Below are 19,560 nucleotides of genomic sequence, written 5' to 3' on the forward strand. Positions count from 1 at the left end.
AAAGTAATTTCTATACAGCTTGAACTGCAGATCAAGTTTTATGTCCAGTCAGGCTTTTCTTTTGTGTTTTGGTTTATTTTCTAATGTTATCTCTGCTAAAGGAAATGACCCAAGCTTTGCTCCAGGTCCCTGGGATGGGCATTGTGTGTTGGGTATCACATGCTGCTGCTGCTGCTGCTAAGTCGCTTCAGTCGTGTCCAACTCTGTGCGACCCCATAGACGGCAGCCCACCAGGCTCCCCCGTCCCCGGGATTCTCCAGGCAAGAACACTGGAGTGGGTTGCCATTTCCTTCTCCAATGCATAAAAGTGAAAAGTGAAAATGAAGTCGCTCAATCGCGTCCGACTCTTAGTGACCCCATGGACTGCAGCCCACCAGGCTCCTCCGTCCATGGGATTTTCCAGGCAAGAGTACTGGAGTGGGGTGCCATGGCCTTCTCCGGGTATCACCGTCAGCTGCTGCTAAACATTGTGATTGAAGGGGAATCTTGAAATTAGAGCAGCTTTTTTTTTTTTTAACTGATATTATTCCCAGCATTATGCAAAGTCAATGAATATATACCCAAAACTAAAAAGGCAAATATTTCAACTTGAGAGACAGAAAAAAAATGGATTCCTGGGAATTTCCTGACGATTTGGTGGTTAGGACTCAGCGCTTTCACTGCTGGGGCCTGGGTTTGATCCCTCCCTGGTGGCTCAGATGGTAAAGAATCTGCTTGCAATGCAAGGGACGAGGGTTCAGTCCCTGGGAGACCCAAGTTTGATCCCTGGGTTGGGAAGATCCCCTTGAGAAGGGCATGGCAACCCACTCCAGTATTCTTGCATGGAGAATTTCATGGACTGAGGGGCTTGGTGAGCTACAGTCTATGGGGTCACAAAGAGTCAGACACAACTGAGCAGCTAACACTGTGGGGAACTAAGATCCCACAAGCCAAACCACACAATGTGGCCAAAAAGAAAGAAAGAAAGAAAGGATTCCTAATTTACTTCTTGGTTTTTGTCTTGGATTTCTTCATGTTCAGGTACAATCCTGTTGAGATGTTGTTTATAACCACACTACGCCATCTGTTTATGTCCATGATCTGCACTGAAAGTCATCCATTGCTGAGAAAGGCTGAAATGCTCAGGGGTTGGTCTCCTCAGTTTGATCATCTTGAGAAACTGCATCCTCAGTGTTAAAGGTTATAATATGTCAGCGGTGTGAGAGCTAGTGAAGAGAGTGAATATATCCCTGAGGTGTGCTACTTAAGCAAGCCACTTGAAAACTGGCTTTAAAAATGACATACAGAAATGTATTCAGATGATCCCTCCTTAAAAAGACCAATGAGAATAGGAAAGGTGCTTCTCCCCTCAACAAGAAAGATGTTTCTGTAGGGAATCTCAGTTATAGTTGTTGCTTCTTTTTTTTTTTGCCTGAGGTGCAGCTTGAGGGATCTCAGTTCCCCGACCAGGAACTGAACCTGGGGTCTGGCAGTGAGAGCACTGGGTCCTAACCACTGGACCGCTAGAGTAGTCCTTTGTTTTCCCTTTTAGATAAACAAGTTTTAGAGCAGTGTTCAGTTCAGTTCAGTTCAGTTGCTCAGTCGTGTCCGACTCTTCGTGACCCCATGAATCGCAGCACGCCAGGCCTCACTGTCCATCACCGACTCCCAGAGTTCACTCAGACTCATGTCCATTGAGTCAGTGATGCCATCCAGCCATCTCATCCTCTGTCGTCCCCTTCTCTTCCTGCCCCCAATCCCTTCCAACATCAGAGTCTTTTCCACTCTTCGCATGAGGTGGCCAAAGTACTGGAGTTTCAGCTTTAGCATCATTCCTTCCAAAGAAATCCCAGGGCTGAGCTCCTTCAGAATGGACTGGTTGGTTCACAGCAAAACTGAGTAGAAGGTACAAAGATTTTCCATGTATCCCTGGCCTCCACATACACACAACCCTCCCTACTATCAACCTTCCCCACCCACCAGAGTTGTACGTTTGTTACCATCTATGAATCTACATCAACACCTCTTACACCATAGTTTATGCTGGGATTTACTCTTGGTGTTGAGTATTCTATGAGTTTGGACAAATGTACAGTGGCATGTGGGCTTCCCAGGTGGCCCTAGTGCTAAAGAATCTGCCTGCTAATGCAGGAGACATAAGAGACGTGGGTTCAATCCCTGGGTTGGGAAGACTCCCTGGAGGAGGGCATGGCAACTCACTCCAGTATTCTTGCCTGGAAAATCCCATGGACAGAGAAGACTGGTGGGCTACAATACATGGGGTCGCCAAGAGTCGGACACGACTGAAATGACTTAGTAAGCACACATGTATAATGACATGTATCTACCATTATAATATAGTACAGAAGATTCACTGCCCTAAAAACGTGTGTGCTCTATCATCTCTCCCTTGCCCCAACCCTTGGCAACCACTGGTATTTTTCTGTCCCCATTGTTCTTGCTTTTCCAGAATGTTGGAATCATACAGCCTTTTCAAATTGCCTTCTTTCCCTTGGTAACATGCATTTAAGGGTCCTCCATGTCCTTTCATAGCTTGATAGCTCATTTCTTCTTAGTGCTGAGTACTAGCCACTGTCTGGATATACCATAGTTTATTATCCATTCACCTACAGAAGGACATCTTGATTGCTTGCAAGTTTTGGCAATTATGAATAAAGTTGCTTTAAAGACCTGTGTGTAGGGTTTTGGGTAGAGATAAGTTTTCAACTCATTTGGGTAAATACCAAGCTGGATCATTTTGTAACAGTGTATTTAGTTTCATAAGAAGTCTCCAGGCTGTCTTCAAAAGAGATTGTACCATTTTGCAACCCCACTATCGATGAATGATAGTTCATTGTTGATAGTTCAAATGTTGCTATAGTTCATAGCAATAGTTCCTGTTGCCCCACATCCTCACAAGCTCTTAGTGTTGTCTGTGTTTTGGGTTTTAGGTGTGCAGTGTTAGCTCACACTTATTTTAATCTGCATTTCCTTAATGACATACAATGTGGAACATCTTCTTGTATGCTTATTTGCCATCTGTGAGGTATCTGGTGAGCTTTCTATTCCAATCTTTGGCTTATTTTAAAATCAGGTTGTTTCCTTATTATTGCATCTTAAGAAATCTTTGTGTATTTTGCATAACAGTCCTCTATCAGACATGTCTTTTCCAAGTATTTTCTCCCAGTCTGTGGCTTGTCTTCTCATTCTCTTGGCAGTTTCTTCCACAGAGCACAGCAGAGTTTTTAATTTTAATGAGGTCCAACTTATCGAGTATTTCCTTCATGGATTGTGTCTTTGGTATTGCTTCTAAAAAAGTCATCACCATGCTTGAGGTCACCCAGATTTTCTCCCATGTTACCTTCTAGGAGTTTTACATCAATAGTTTTGCATTTTACATTGAGTTCTATGATCCATTTTGATTTATTATTTTTGTCACAATTCTAAGTTCTGTGTCTGGAAATTTTTCTTTTTTTGCATATGGATACCTCGCTGCTTGGCACCGTTTGTTGAAAAAGATGATATTTTCTCCATTGTATTATCTTTGTTCTTCTGTCAAAGATTAGCTGACTCTATTTATATGGATCTATCTTTGGACTCTCAATTCTATTCCACTGATCTGTTCATCTATTCTTTCACAATGCAGTCCTCTGACCCCGTGCTTTTCCTTTAATATTGTGTTGGTCATTTTGCTTCTTTATATAAACTTCAGAATCACTTAATTGATATCCACAAAATAATTTGCTGAGATTTTGATTGAGACTCTGTTGAACCCACAGATCAAATTGGGCTGATCTAACATATGGCATGCTGCAGTCGACAGGGTCACAAAGAGTTGGACACGACTAAGTGACTGAACAAAAATAAACATCTTGACAATTTGAATCTTCCTATTGATGAACGTGAAATATCTCTACGTTTATTTAGTTCTTTTTTAATTTCTTTTATCAGAGATTTATAATTTTTCTCATATACATCTTGTTGCAATGGCACACCACTGCAGTACTCTTGCCTGGAAAATCCCATGGACGGAGGAGCCTGGTAGGCTGCGGTCCATGAGGTCATTAAGAGTTGGATACAACTGAGCGACTTCACTTTCACTTTTCACTTTCATGCATTGGAGAAGGAAATGGCAACCCACTCCAGTATTCTTGCCTGGAGAATCCCAGGGACGGGGTAACCTGGTGGGCAGCTGTCTATGGGGTCGCACAGAGTCGGACACAACTGAAGCGACTTAGCAGCAGCAGCAGCTGATCTTTTTAAGGTATGTATTTGAAAACATACATACTAGTTGTATTTTTGTTGTTATTGTTCGGTCACTAAGTTATATCTGACTCTTTGTGACCCCATGGACTGCAGTATGCCAGGCTTCCCTGTCCTCCACTATCTCCTGGAGTTTGCTCAAATTCATGTCCACTGAGTCAGTGATGGTATCCAACCATCTCATCCTCTGTCATCCCCTTCTCCTCCTGCCTTCAATCTTTCCCAGCATCAGGGTCTTTCCCAATGAGTCAGTTCTTTGCATCAGGTGGCCAAAGTACTAGAGTTTCAGTTTCAGCATCAGTCCTTCCAATGAATATTCAGAACTAATTTCAGGATTGACTGGTTTGATCTTGCAGTCCAAGGGACTCTCAAGAGTCTTCTCCAGCACAATTCAAAATCATCAATTCTTTGGTACTTAACCTTCTTATGGTCCAACTCTCACATTTGTACATGACTACTGGAAAAACCATAGTCCTTTGACTAAATGGACCTTTGTCGACGAAGTAAAATGTCTCTGCTTTTCAATATGCTGTCTAGGTTTGTGATAACTTTCCTTCCAAGGAGCAAGGGTTTTGTAATTTCATAGAGTCAGTCATTGTCTGCAGGAAATTTTAGAGCCCAGGAAAATAAAATCTGTCCTTTTTCCCCTATTCTATTTGCCATGAAGTGAGGGGACCAGATGCCATGATCTTAGTTTTTTGAATGTTGAATTTTGAACTGGTTTTTTCACTCTCCTCTTTAACCCTCATCAAGAGGTTCTTTAGTTCCTTTCAGTTTCTGCCATTAGAATGGTATTATCTGCATATCTGAGGTTATTGATATTTCTTCTGGCAATCTTGATTCCAGCTTGTGACTCATCCAGCCTGGCATTTCGCATGATGTACTCTGCATATAAGTTAAATAAGCAGGGTGACGATATATAGCCTGGACGTACTCCTTTCTAAATTTCGAGCCAGTGACTTGTTTCATGTCCAGTTCTATCTGTTGTTTCTTGACCTACATACAGATCTCTCAGGAGACAGGAAAGGTGGTCTGGTATTCCCATTTCTTTAAGAATTTTCCAGTTTGTTGTGATCCAAACAGTTAAAGGTTTTATCACAGTCAATGAACCAGAACTAGATGTTTTTCTGGAATTCCCTTGCTTTTTCTATGATCCAGTGAATGTTAGCAATTTGATCTCTGGTTCCTCTACCTCTTCTAAATCCAGCTTGTACATCTGGAAGTTCTCCATTCATGTTCTGCTGAAGCCTAGCTTGAAGGATTTTGAGCATTACCTTGTTAGCATGTGGATTAGGCACAATCATGTGGTAGTTTGAACATTCTCATTCTTTGGCATTGCCCTTCTTTGGTATTGGAGCAAAAACTGACCTTTTCCAGTCCTGTGGACACTGCTGAGATTTCCAAATTTGCTGGCATTTATAGTGCAGCACTTTAACAGCATCAGCTTTTAGGATTTGAAATAGCTCAGCTGGAATTCTATCACCTCCACTAGTTTTGGTTTTAGTAATGCTTCCTAAGTTCCACTTGACTTCACACTCCAGGATGTCTGGCTCTAGGTGAGTGACCATGCCACTGTGGTTATCCAGGTCATTAAGACATTTTTGGTATAGTTCTGTGTATTCTTGCCATCACTTCGTAACCTCTTCTGCTTCTGTTAGGTTCAGACCATTTCTGTCCTTTATTGAGCCCATCTTTGCATGAAAAGTTCCCTTGATCTCTCCAGTTTTCTTGAAGCAATCTCTAGTCTTTCCCATTCTGTTGTTTCCCCGATTTCTTTGCACTGTTTTCTTATCCCTCCCTGATCTTCTCTGGGACTCCGCATTCAGTTGTGTTTATCTTTCCCTTTCTCCCTTGCCTTTTGCTTTGTCTCTCCTCAGCTATCTGTAAAGCCTCCTCAGACAACTACTTTGCCTCTTGCAGTTTTGTCATATTTAAGTTTCTTCCAACTATTACATTATTTTTATTACTATATTTATATTATGTGGCAAAAAAAAAAAAAAACCCAAGCTTTTTTCAGAACATTTCCAATCAACACCAATTAAGTGGCGAAAAACAGCTACAAATTATAACAACTTTTGATTAATACCAACATGGAGGAGAAAGTTCTTTGGATACAGTTCCATCCCCAATAAGAATATAGCACAATGACCAGCACAAATTATACCCACATTGACACTTAAAGCTGGTCACAATTTTGAATCTCTTTCATGAAGCTAGCACATTAGATAAAATAGTTTTTTCAAGCCTTTTAAGAAGGGTCATTGATCTGTTCCAAATTAAAGGAGACTGAAGAGACACGACAGTTAAAGGCAATGCATAATCCTGGACTGGACCCTGGATTGGGGGGACACAGCTATAAAGTCAATACTGGGACTATGCATGAATTTTACTACGGATTAGCTAATAGCATTGCATCAGTGTTTCACTTCTTGATTTTGATCATTAAGATGTCCTTGTACTTTGGAAATATACACTGAAATATTTAGAAATGAAAGGCCTGATATTTTCAGGTTTCTCTCCTTTTTTGTTAAACTATAGCGCATGTTGTACATGTATACGTGAAAAAGTGTACTTTTTTTTTATGCAGAGGGAGATAATGAGAAATCTAATGCAGGAGAATGAAAACAAACTGGGTGAAGAGTATGCAAACAATCTTTGTACTCGTCTTGAAACTTCCCTGTAAGTTAGAAATCATAACAAAATTAAAGGTCACAAGCCAATAAAAATGCTCTAAAATTAATCTAAAAAGTTTAGAAATCATGTATTTGACACATTTTCCTGACTTCCCTCTAATATTTCAGACTTTTCCTAAAGCCAATTTAATGCAGTGTTTGGCCTAAAGATTTAAACATAAGCGAAAAACAGCTTAAAATACTACATAATGTTGTATTAATACATGACCGCTAGACAGAAAATATAAAATTGAAGAGAACACTTACTCTTAGATCCTTATAATCTTTTGTTTCACTGTTTGTGAAGTTAACGCTCATGAAAAGATAATCGTATAAGTAGACTTTTTTTTTCTTCAGTGAAAGAGACCTGAGAGAAGATATGCTTCTTTGCCTTCATGAGAAGTGGGAAGTGTTTAGAGGCACAGGGGCATTACGTAAACAAATTACTCTCAAATGGTTTGGGAAAATAATAATATGAGATGGGATTTCCCTGGTGATCCAGTGTTTAAGCCTCTGAACTTTCAAAGCAGGTGGTGTGGATTTAATCCCCGATCAGGGAACTAGATCCCACATGTCCAAAAAATTAATAATAATGATAAGAGAAGCTAAAAAGTAAAAGTGGCCTAAGGTTAACAAAAGTGGGACTGAGATGAAGCATGTATGGGAGTCCTTTGTACCCATTTTTCTCTCTTGCTTTTTCTTTTTGACTGAAACTTTTCTGTAAGTTTGAAATTATTTTGATATAAAAGATTACAGGGAAAAAAATCTCCAAACACATATTATGAGTCATCAGATAGTCCTTCTTATAGCCCTTCTGGTCTGTTCCATATTGCAGGATCTGCTTTCTGAGGCAGCTGTCAGCACCGGCACATGTCTGGATCCACCGCAGTTGGCCTTCTATCTTTCTGCTGCCTGCGTCGCAAGCCCTGGGACTACTTGCCAGTGAGCCTGACTCAGGCTAGGACGTCACTGCCCTGAGCAACTCGGCCAAGACTGGTCCAACTGGTTAGGGTCCTCTGACCGTGTATGTAGTTAGGCAGGTAAGTAGCACCAACAGCACATACTCAGTCATTAAGTCACGTCTGACTCTTTGCGACCCTACTCTTTGCAGCCCGCCAGGCTCCTCTGCCCATGGAATTCTCCAGGTGAGAATACTGGAATGGGTTGCCATTTCCTTCTCCAGGAGATCTTCCCGACCCAGGGATCGAACCCACGTCTCCTGCGTTATCAGGCGGATTCTTTGCCACTGAGCCACCTGGGAAGCCCAATGGGCCCATTGCAAAATATACGCTGTTTAGCTGAAGCTCTAAAAACGAAACAAAATCAAGTTTGCTTCAGCAACAGGAGACCAGTGTGAGGTTCTCCGTTTGCTGATAGACCCTGAGCAGCTGGGAGCACCCGTCCTCGCCTCGGATGTCTGCAGCCTGGCTGGCATGAGGCTCTATGTCCCCTTCCTCCCCAATCCCGATCTCTGTGATTACAGTTTTTATTTTTGCGATTTCCTTCAGTATAAAATCAAGGTCAGGGAGCATATTCTTCCCCACAAAGACATGATTAAAGCAGTGTGTGGAGTGACATTCAGTCTAACCTCTTTATTTGCATATCCTTTCTTCCTTCCTATAGAGCTGCTGTGTCACCAGCTGATAGGAAAGCACATTTTCCTGGTATGAGAGTACATTTTCCAGGCTCTCAATATTATTGTAAATATTAGGTAACATTATCATTAAAGGGGAATTTACTGCATTGGATTTAGGATATTTAGTATATCACAAGTGGGATAGCTATGAAAGATGTAAATTGTAGTTAACAGAGGATTTGAAAGGAAGGCATATATTCATACGGTGATACATGCTTGGTGAAAATTTTTTCGTGAATAACTTAGTGGGGGGAAAAAAAGAGTGCATTGAATCAGTAGAATAAGATAAACACATTTTGATCAGCAAGGGCACAGGCACTGATAATGAGGAAGAGGTAGTTCAGTTTCTGCACTTTTTTAGTTAAAAAAGTAAAGTGAGACAGAGCTGAGATTGTACCAAGGGGAACAGAGAGCTTGACTGAGAACAGACTGCATAACCTTATAAGTGCATGCTAAGGGCTGCCCTCTATGCTAATTTCATTATAATGAGCAAAACCCCGTGGAAGCATTAATAGCATAAGTTGTAGTCAAGAGCCAGTTGGACACTTGGAAGATCTGTTGGGCATAACATTTAGAAGGAGCGTCCGGAAAAGATAAAAAATTATATCATCTGGGAAGGGTATAGATTTTATTTAATTAATTAATTTACTTACTGTATTTCATCAGCCTTATCTAAGTCATATGGAGAAAAAAGGTTCTTTCCAGTGAGCCTGTTTCCCAGAATGCAAAAGGGTGGGTGAGGAGGAGGTACGGGTGTGGTTGACTTTCCCAACTCTCCTTGTTGTCCAGGAGCTCAGATAAAGTTAAAAATTGGCAGTGTCTTTGGAGCAATTTCATCCCTTTCACTTCATCCTCAAATGAGAACATGGAGACTTCTTGGTGAGGAATTCTTTTTCTTTTTGGTTGTGCTGGGTCTTTGTTGCTACAAGTGGGCTTTTTCTAGGTGTGGCAAGTGGGGGCTACTCTCTAGATGTGTTGTGGGGGCTTCTTATTGCAGTGGCTTCTCTTGTTGATGAACAAAGGCTCTAAAGGGAGTGGGCTCAGTAGTTGCCGCACACAGGCTTACTTGCTCCATGGCATATGTAATCTTCCTGGACCAAGGATCAAACCCATGTGTTCTGCATTGGCAGGTGGATTCTTATCCACTGTGCCATGAACGAAGTCCTAGATGAGGAACTCTAATGCCGCAATCTATTGCAGCCTATCCTAGGACACTCAGAAGCTCAGAGCTGGTTCCGAAGCTCTGGGTCATGGATCAGGTAGGAAACTGGAGACTGGGGCAAGAAGCAGGGAAATCAACAAAGGGGAAGGGAATAGCATACCGTTAATGTCTCCTGAGTATTCCTTAGCACTCAAGTATTGATTGCAGGGTGACAATATTGTCATCCTGCTTATTTATCTCACAAGCAGAGTACATCATGAGAAATCCCAGGCTGAAGGAATAACAAGCAGGAATCAAGATTGCCGGGAGAAATGTCAACAACCTCAGATATACAGATGATACCACTCTAATGGCAGAAAGTATAAAGGAACTAAAGAACTCTTGATGAGGGTGGAAGAGGAGAGTGAAAAAGCTGGTTTGAAACTCAATATAAAAAAAAAAAAAAGATAATGGCATCCAGCCCCGTCACTTCATGGCAAATAGAGGGAAAAAAGTGGAAACAGTGACAGATTTTCTTTTTTTGGGGGGGGGGACTCCAAAATCACTGCAGATGGTGATTGCAACCATGAAATTAAAAAACCCTTGCTCCTTGGAAGGAAAGCTATGACAAACTTAGACAGCATATTGAAAAGCAGAGACATCACTTTGCCAACAAAGGTCCATATAGTCAAAGCTATGGCTTTTCCAATAGTCATGTATGGATGTGAAATTTGAACCATAAAGAAAGCTGAGTATGGAAGAATTGATACTTTTGAACTGTGGTGCTGACAAAGACTCTTGAGAATCCCTTGGACTGCCAGGAGATCAAACCAGTCAATACCAAAGGAAATCAACCTTGAATATTCATTGGACAGACTGATGCTGAAGGTGAAGCTCCAATCCTTTGGCCACCTGATGCAAAGAGCTGACTCATTGAAAAAGACCCTGATGCTGGGAAAGATTGAAGGCAGGAGGAGAAGGGGATGACAGAGGATGAGACGGTTGGATGGCATCATGGACTCAATGGACATGGGTTTGAACAAACTCCAGGAGATGGTGAAGCCTCCAGGAAAGCCTGACGTGCTGCAGTCCATGGGGTTGCAAAGAGTAGGACACGACCTAGCGACCGAACAACAACAAAACCAGATTGCAGAAACTTTTAGAGACACTTGACTTCCTGGAGAATCAGAAAGCCCTCGTATACAAGGAGAAAAAAGGTTCCTTGGTGAGCACAGATGTTAAATAAAAGGAATACACTTTACCTGTTGGTTCCGAGGTATCATGAACACTGCACACACCTATAATTTCTCCCACTGGTAAAGCAACAACTTGTGAAAATCAACAAGGACCAAAGATCTGCGAGTCCACACGGTCCTGCCTATCTTGCTTCCCAGGGCTACTGCGTGGAGAACACTTGGAAATGGAGACACCAAACTCTCTCTTCTCATAGATTTAAATAAATTGTTTCCCTTGGCCATGCCATGTGGCATGTGGGATCTTATTTCCCTGACCAGGGATCAAACCCTCGCCCCTTGCATTGGAAGTGCAGAGTCTTAACCACTGGACCACGAGGAAAGTCCCTCTCTTGTCACAACTTTTCAGGATTGGTTTTTTTAAATTAAACTTTTGATTTTATACAGGATTATAGCTGATTAACAATGCTGTGATAGTTTCAGAGGGATAGCAAAGGCACTCAGTCATAGATATACATATATCCATTCTCCCACAAATACCCCTCCCATCCAGGCTGCCACACAACATTGAGCAGAGTTCCCTGGGGGAAGGGATAGTTAAGGAGTTTGGGATGCACAGGTACACACTGCTATATTTAAAATGGAAAACCAACAAGGACCTACTGTATAGCAGAGGACTGGTTTTGATATGCACGTGAGAGGAGCCGGTCACTCCTCTCTGCCCCAGAGGAGGTCAGAGGTGAAGGTGAGATGCCTCAGACTTAAAACACAGAATGTTCTCTTGGAACATGGGCTTGCAATAACAAACAGAACACGAAGTCTTTGAGCACTTTTCCCTCCTGCTCTTACATAGTTCTGAGCAACTCAAGAGCTAAATATCTGTGAGAATGCATACACGGTGGCAATTTATTTTCTGTGTCCGACAGTGTCATTTAATAAAATAAATGCTGCCAGCAGTTCATTCTGCTAGCTCTCCAAGCCTAAGGTTTGACATGAACTTTGCTGCAAGGATATGCTTGCTTTATGATGATAACTTGATTTACTCCTATTTTGTTACTCAAACTGCAACTTTGAATGATGTTTTCTAGTCTTGGACTCTTCCCCTATGTTTGTAACGCGACCCATTAGCTACATTGTTCTGAGATTAGTTGGTAGTGATGACAACTCCACAAATACACCCCAAACCACTGAACCGTACATTTTCAATGGGTGCCTTTCACAGTATGTAAATTATGTCTCATTAAAACTGTTCTTTTTTTTAAGTGCTAACTCCCAGTGTTCACTGCAACACTGTTTACAATAGCCAAGATATGGAAGCAACCTAAATTTCCATTGACAGAAATGGATAAAGAAGATGTAGTACATATACACAATGGAATATTACTCAGCCATTAAAAAGGTAAAATAATGCCATTACAGCAACATGAATGGACCTAGAGATCATCATACTGAGTGAAGTAAGTCAGATAAAGACAAATGTCACATGACGTCACTTATATGGGGAATCTAAAAAAAATGATACAAAAGAACTTATTTACAAAATAAACTCACAGACTGAGAGGAATGAATTTATGGTTACCAGGGCAGGGGTGGGGGAGGGGCAGTTAGGGAGTTTGGGATTGACATGTACAAAATCAATACTTAAAATAAACACTGCTATATTTAAAATAAATAACCAGGACTTCCCTGATAATCCAGTGGTTAAGACTCTCCATTGTCAATGCAGGGGGTGCAGGTTTGATCCCTGGTCTGGTCAAGGAGCTAAGAGCTCACATGCCCCGAAGCCCAAAACCAAAACATAAAACAGAGGCAATATTGTAACAAATTCAATAAAGACTTAAAAAATGGTCCACATCAAAAAATCTCAAAAAGAAATAAAACAAAATGGACAAACAAGGAGCTACTGTATAGCACAGGGAACCTTGCTCAATATTGTATAACAATCTAAATGGGGAAAGAATTTGAAAAAAGAATAGATACATGTATAACTGAATTACTTTGCTGTGCACATGAAAATAACTTTTTGTTTAATATAGCAGTTAAAGAACAGAAAGAGATTTGTTTATAGAACATAGCTCACATGGGTAAAAGAATTATAATTAGATATTATCCCTGCTCATTTTTATTGTCTTAAAGAGAGGTTTTATATGGGGTTGGAGCAGCCATTTCTTTGAAGAAGGTGACTTGCGGAGAGGGAAAATCTCCCTTTCCCTAACACCATCTCTAAAAAAAGGTAGAGGATCAAATTTTGCTTGTACATCTTACAAGTAGAAAGCTGAGGTTATTTTAAAAACACTGAAACCAATGTGGTATTATCTGAATGCTGGACATGACGATTTTTATAGAGCAATGGTTCCCAGCCTTGGCAGTACATTGAAATCACCCGAGGAGTTTTAACAATACAACGATTGGGTCATACTTGAAGAGACTCTGATTTACGTGGTCTGAGGTGTGGCTGGGGTTTGGAATTTTAAAAGCTTTGTTAGTGATTCTAATGTGTAGACAAGGTTGAGATACACTGCCATGGAGAAAAAGGAGTAGCAGAATATCTGACTAGTTTATTAGTCCCTTGGTGCTCTGAAATTTCCAGTTACTGCTCATTTTTAAAAGCTTACATTTATGCCTAGGTCAGACAAGAGATGTTGGTAAGTGCCTAGAACAGATAACTTATTCTTAGTGGTTGTATTTAGGTTACTAAGTTTAAAGTCTTTATTGAATTTGTTACAATATTGCCTCTGTTTTATTTTCATTGCTAATTGTAAGCTTCCAATAACCATCTCTCAATGACTGATGTAATGACTTGGGGGTATGGAACAACACAGCAGAGAGCATCAAAGATAAAAGGTAACTTATTTCTTTGAAAAATTCTCACCTCTATTGCTCTGGTCTTTCTTTCCAGAACTATTTGTTAGACATTAGACTTTCTGGATTAGTTGCACTCACTGATTTTCATATGCTTTTTTCCTTTTATTTCAAATATCTTTTATTTTGATTCTACTTTCTAGGATAATTCCTCTATTTTATTTTCCAAACTATGTATTGAATTTTAAAATACTGTTATTTTTTTATTTCCAAGAACTTTTTCTAAATCTCTTACTGTACTTTTAAGAAATCTGTTCTTGTGTCGTAGATGTAACTTCTGTTATTTCTCTAAAGGTTTTTACAGATTTTTTTTTATGCTTCCTGCATATTCTATTTACCTGAACTTCCTTTTTTTCATCTCATCTCTGTCTTTCACGATAGAATGTGTCCTTAAATGTTTATTTAGTGGGAGGATAACAAAAATATTTTAGAAGCTTTGTATGTATGAATCAGATCACTAGGGGGTGATCAGGCAAGAACAAGGATGTTTGATTTGTACTTCACCAAATGTCAGGATCTTTAGGTTTGTTCCGCTTGACTAGGTCAGTTTTCTCAGAGAGTAATCCTTCAACCTCCTGCCTAGAATGCAGTTATGGGTTGAATTGTGTTCCCCAAAAAGATCTGTTGCTCACCTTCAGTACCTCAGAATGTGACCTTATTTGGAAATAGGGTAGTAATTCATTAAGATGAGGTCATATTGGTGTAGGGTGAGCCCTTAATCCAATATGACATGTCCTTATAAGAGGAGATAGAGACACACACACACAGGGAAAGAACCACCATGTGGGGATGGAGGTAGAAGGAATAATACCTCAGGTTATCAGAAACTTGAAGAGACAAGGAAAAATCCTAGGAGCTTTGGAGAAAGCATGACCCTGCCAACACCTTGATTTCCAACTTCTAGTTCCTTAACTGTTAGACAATAAGGTGAAAGTGAAAGTGTTAGGCACTCAGTCGTGTCTGTCTCTTTGAGACCCCTTGGACCAGGCTTCTCTGTCTATGGGATTTCCCAGACAAGAATACTGGAGTGGTAGCCATTCCCTTCTCCAGGGGATCTTCCCGACCCAGGGGTCAAACCCAAGTCTCCTACATTGCAGGCAGATTCTTTACCTTACCGTCTGAGCCACCAGAGATGTTGTTTTAAACCAGCTAATTTGCAGTACAATAGCCTGAGGAATTAATATAGATGCATAAGCCTGGTTTTCACAAAACAGCAGGGAAAGGATGCTGCTGATCCCATTCAGTATCTAGACTATAATTAATTCCCCTCGTCTCACTGTGGCACTTAACCCTGCCCTCAGCTCTGCCTCATATGCTCTTTGGTTCAGAGTTTTCAGTACTGAGCCTCCAGTATTGTGCTATTGTGGGGGAAGGATAGCCTTCTGGTGGCACCAGGTGGGGAAAGTGACTTTCTGTTTCTCACCTGTTGTTTTAACTGCTTCTTATTCATATAATCAGCCAATCCTCCCACACTCTTATCCTACCTTTGGAAGTACTTGGTCCTTCTTTTATATGCGATCCCATGGACTGCAGCCTACCAGGCTCCTCCATCCATGGGATTTCCCAGGCAAGAGTACTGGAGTGGGTTGCCATTGTCTACTCCAATTATATTTATTTATTTTTGGCTGTGCTGGGTCTTGCTGCGTGAGCTTTTCTCTAGATGCAGTGATGATCGGGGGCTGTTCTCCAGTTGCGGTGTGTGGGCTTCTCATTATGGTGGCTTCTCTTGTTGCAGTCCAGGGGCTGTAGGCTCAGTAGTGTGGCTCACAGGCTCTAGAGCACAGGCGCAGTAATTGTGGTGCAAGGGCTTTGTTACTCCATGGCATATGGGATCTTCTGGATCAGGGGTTGAACCCATGTCTCCTGCCTTGGCGGGCAGATTGTTTACCACTGAGCCACTAGGGAAACCCTTGGTTCTTCTTTTTTAAAGTTTTCTTTTTATTTATTTTTTGAAAGATTTTTTTAAGTGGACCATTTTTAAAGTCTCTATTGAATTTCTTACATGACTGTTTCTGTTTTCTGTTTAGGTTTTTTGGTTGTGAGGTATGTGGGATCTGAGCTCCCCCACCAAGGAGTGAATCTGCATCCCCTGCATTGGAAGGTGAAGTCTTAACCACTCGACCACCAGGGAAGTCCCAGTACTTATTCCTTACTTATGCTGAGTTCAGGTCTTTTTGGAGGGTTTTGCCTTTCCATTAAGTTTGTTCTAAATTGCTCCCCCACCACTGAAAAGTAGGCTTTCAGCTTTTTCAGTGCTGTTAAGTCTGGTTTTTTGGTTGTCAATATTTTGGCTTTTGTTTTTTATTCTTATGAGTCTATATCTTTTTTAAAAAATTATATATGATAATTTTGGTGAGGATTTGGGAAGGAGCTGATGAATCTATGTACTCAATCAAGCATGGTCAGCTAGAAATCCAACCACATAACTTTTTAGAGGATCTAGTTGTGAGTTAAGTAGAAAGAAAAGAGAACTTGTTCAACTTGATAAAACCTACAGCTAATATAATATTTAATTATGTATAATGTTTAATGGCAAAATTATTGAATGCTTTCTCCCCTAAGACCAGGAGCAAAACAAGTATGCTTATGTCCCTTTTACTCAGCATATCACTGGACATGCTAGCCAGTGCAATAAGGGAAGTTTTGCTTTTGGAACTTTCTAGAGAAGAAAATTTTTTCCAAATACATTCATATTAGTTGACTCTGTGGATGTGGAACCCATGAACACAGAACTTGTGGATACAGAGGGTCAACTGAAGTTAACTGTATGTCAAATGTACCTCATTAAAGCTGTTAAAAATTCAACTCAGAGAAAGACAAATGTCATATTATATGTGGAATAAAAAAAATGATATACATGAACTTATTTACAAAACAGAAAGAGACCCAAAGACATAGAAAACAAACTTATGGTTACCAAAGAGGAAAGGGTGGTGATCAGATCAGATTAGATCAGTCTCTCAGTCATGTCCGACTCTTTGCCACCCCATGAATCGCAGCACGCCAGGCCTCCCTGTCCATCACCAACTCCCGGAGTTCACTCAGACTCACATCCATCGAGTCAGTGATGCCATCCAGCCATCTCATCCTCTGTCCTCCCCTTCTCCTCCTGCCCCATATCCCTCCCAGCATCAGAGTCTTTTCCAATGAGTCAACTCTTCACATGAGGTGGCCAAAGTACTGGAGTTTCAGCTTTAGCATCATTCCTTCCAAAGAAATCCCAGGGCTGATCTCCTTTAGAATGGACTGGTTGGATCTCCTTGCAGTCCAAGGGACTCTCAAGAGTCTTCTCCAACACCACAGTTCAAAAGCATCAATTCTTCGGCACTCGGCCTTCTTCACAGTCCAACTCTCACATCCATACATGACCACAGGAAAAACCATAGCCTTGACTAGACGAACCTTTGTTGGCAAAGTAATGTCTCTGCTTTTGAATATGCTATCTAGGTTGGTCATAACTTTCCTTCCAAGGAGTAAGAATCTTTTAATTTCATGGCTGCAGTCACCATCTGCAGTGATTTTGGAGCCCAGAAAAATAAAGTCTGACACTGTTTCCACTGTTTCCCCATCTATTTCCCATGAAGTGGTGGGACCGGATGCCATGATCTTCGTTTTCTGAATGTTGAGCTTTAAGCCAACTTTTTCACTCTCCACTTTCACCTTCATTAAGAGGCTTTTTAGTTCCTCTTCACTTTCTGCCATAAGGGTGGTGTCATCTGCATATCTGAGGTTATTGATATTTATCCCGGCACTCTTGATTCAGCTTGTGTTTCTGCCAGTCCAGCGTTTCTCATGATGTACTCTGCATATAAGTTAAATAAGCAGGGTGACAATATACAGCCTTGACGTTCTCCTTTTCCTATTTGGAACCAGTCTGTTGTTCCATGTCCAGTTCTAACTGTTGCTTCCTGACCTGCATACAAATTTCTCAAGAGGCAGATCAGGTGGTCTGGTATTCCCATCTCTTTCAGAATTTTCCACAGTTTATTGTGCTCCACAGGGAGGGATAAATTAGGAGTTGGGATTAGCAGACACAAACTACTGTGTGTAACATAGTTAAACAACAAAGACGTACTGTATAGCACAAGGAGCTATACTCAGTGTCAGTGTGAACCTCTAATGGAAAAGGATCTGAAAAAAGAATATATATCACACTTATGGCAGAAAGCGAAGAAGAACTAAAGAGCCTCTTGATGAAAGTGAAAGAGGAGAGTGAAAAAGTTGGCTTAAAACTCAACATTCAGAAAACTAAGTTCATGGCATCTGGTCCCATCACTTCATGGCAAATAGATGTGGAAACAGTGACAGACTTGATCTTTTTGGGCTCCAAAATCACTGCAGATGGTGACTGCAGCCATGAAAATAAAAGACTCTTGCTCCTTGGAAGAAAAGTTATGACCAACCTAGACAGCATATTAAAAAGCAGAGACATTACCTTGCTGACAAAGGTCTGTCTAGTCAAAGTTATGGTTTTCCAGTGGTCATGTATGGATGGTAGAGTTGGACCATAAAGAAAGCTGAGCGCCAAAGAATGGATGCTTTTGAACTGTGGTGTTGGAGAAGACTTGAGGGTCCCTTGGACAGCAAGGAGATCCAACCATTCCATCCTAAAGGAAATCAGTCCTGAATATTCATTGGAAGGACTGATGCTGAAGCAGAAACTTTGGCCACCTGATGCAAAGAACTGACTCATTTGAATAGACCCTGATACCGAGAAAAGATTGAAGGTGGGAGGAGAAGGGGACGACAGAGCATGAGATGGTTGGATGGCATCACCGACTCAACGGACATGAGTTTGAGTAAACTCCGGGAGTTGGTGATGGACAGGGAGGCCTGGCGTGCTGCAGTCCATGGGGTCACAAAGAGTCAGACACTACTGGACTGAAGTGAACTGATATACATATTTTAGGTTGGCCAAAAAGTTCATGTGGGTTTTATAAGCCCTTACGGAAATATATACATGCATACACACACATATATACACACATACAACTGAGTCACTTTGCTGTACAGTTGAAACTAGACAACACTGTACATTAACTACACTTCACTTTTTTTCAAGTGGTGCAATAAAAAGGTGGACTCTTGTCATTTTGGTGTGGTTTCCGGATGGAGCAGAGAAATAGATGTGGTTCATCCATCATGTTTACCTGAAAATCCAATCACATAACTTTTGAAAGAATCCTGTTTTCATTTCAAAAACTTTTTTTGTAATTTTCTTGGTCTATTTCTCTCTGTCACTCATGAACACTCCCATTTATTTATGCCTCATTTTGTTCCCAGCCCAACCAAGTTCTGGGTTGAGTCCTAGGGATGGGCTTCAATGCAGTGAATTACGGAAGATACCTGGAATGTTATTGCCTGAGGATTAACTGCATAGTTAAATCAGTTACAGATCTGTCCCTGAAGCAAGAGAATAGACCAATCAATGTTTCAGGTTCTTTTCTTTTCAACAAGCATTGATTGCTCATGTTATAAATGGTGACTCTTAAAAATGAAGGAGTTGACAAATTAGATAGTATGGCTTGGCATTTGCAGTTTTGTATATGTCCTCTCCCTCCTCACCCCTTCATCCAAGCGTAATCCAAGTCTCAATAGTATCTGAAAAAGACCTTGACTCTGCAGGTTCCTGGGATGGGTGGAGTGAGCATGAATGATGTACACATGTAAGGTATGCCCATCACATGTGTGGACATGTCAGAGGAACACCCATGTCATGATTGGTGAATCTAGATGGGAATTCTTTTCCTCAGCACTGCTTTAATCATGCATTACTTCTTTTTAATAAGAGGAGTCTCTAGTTTTACCAGTTAT

Source organism: Bos taurus, chromosome 22 (genome assembly GCF_002263795.3).
Source record: "Bos taurus isolate L1 Dominette 01449 registration number 42190680 breed Hereford chromosome 22, ARS-UCD2.0, whole genome shotgun sequence".
Taxonomy (NCBI): Eukaryota; Metazoa; Chordata; class Mammalia; order Artiodactyla; family Bovidae; genus Bos; species Bos taurus.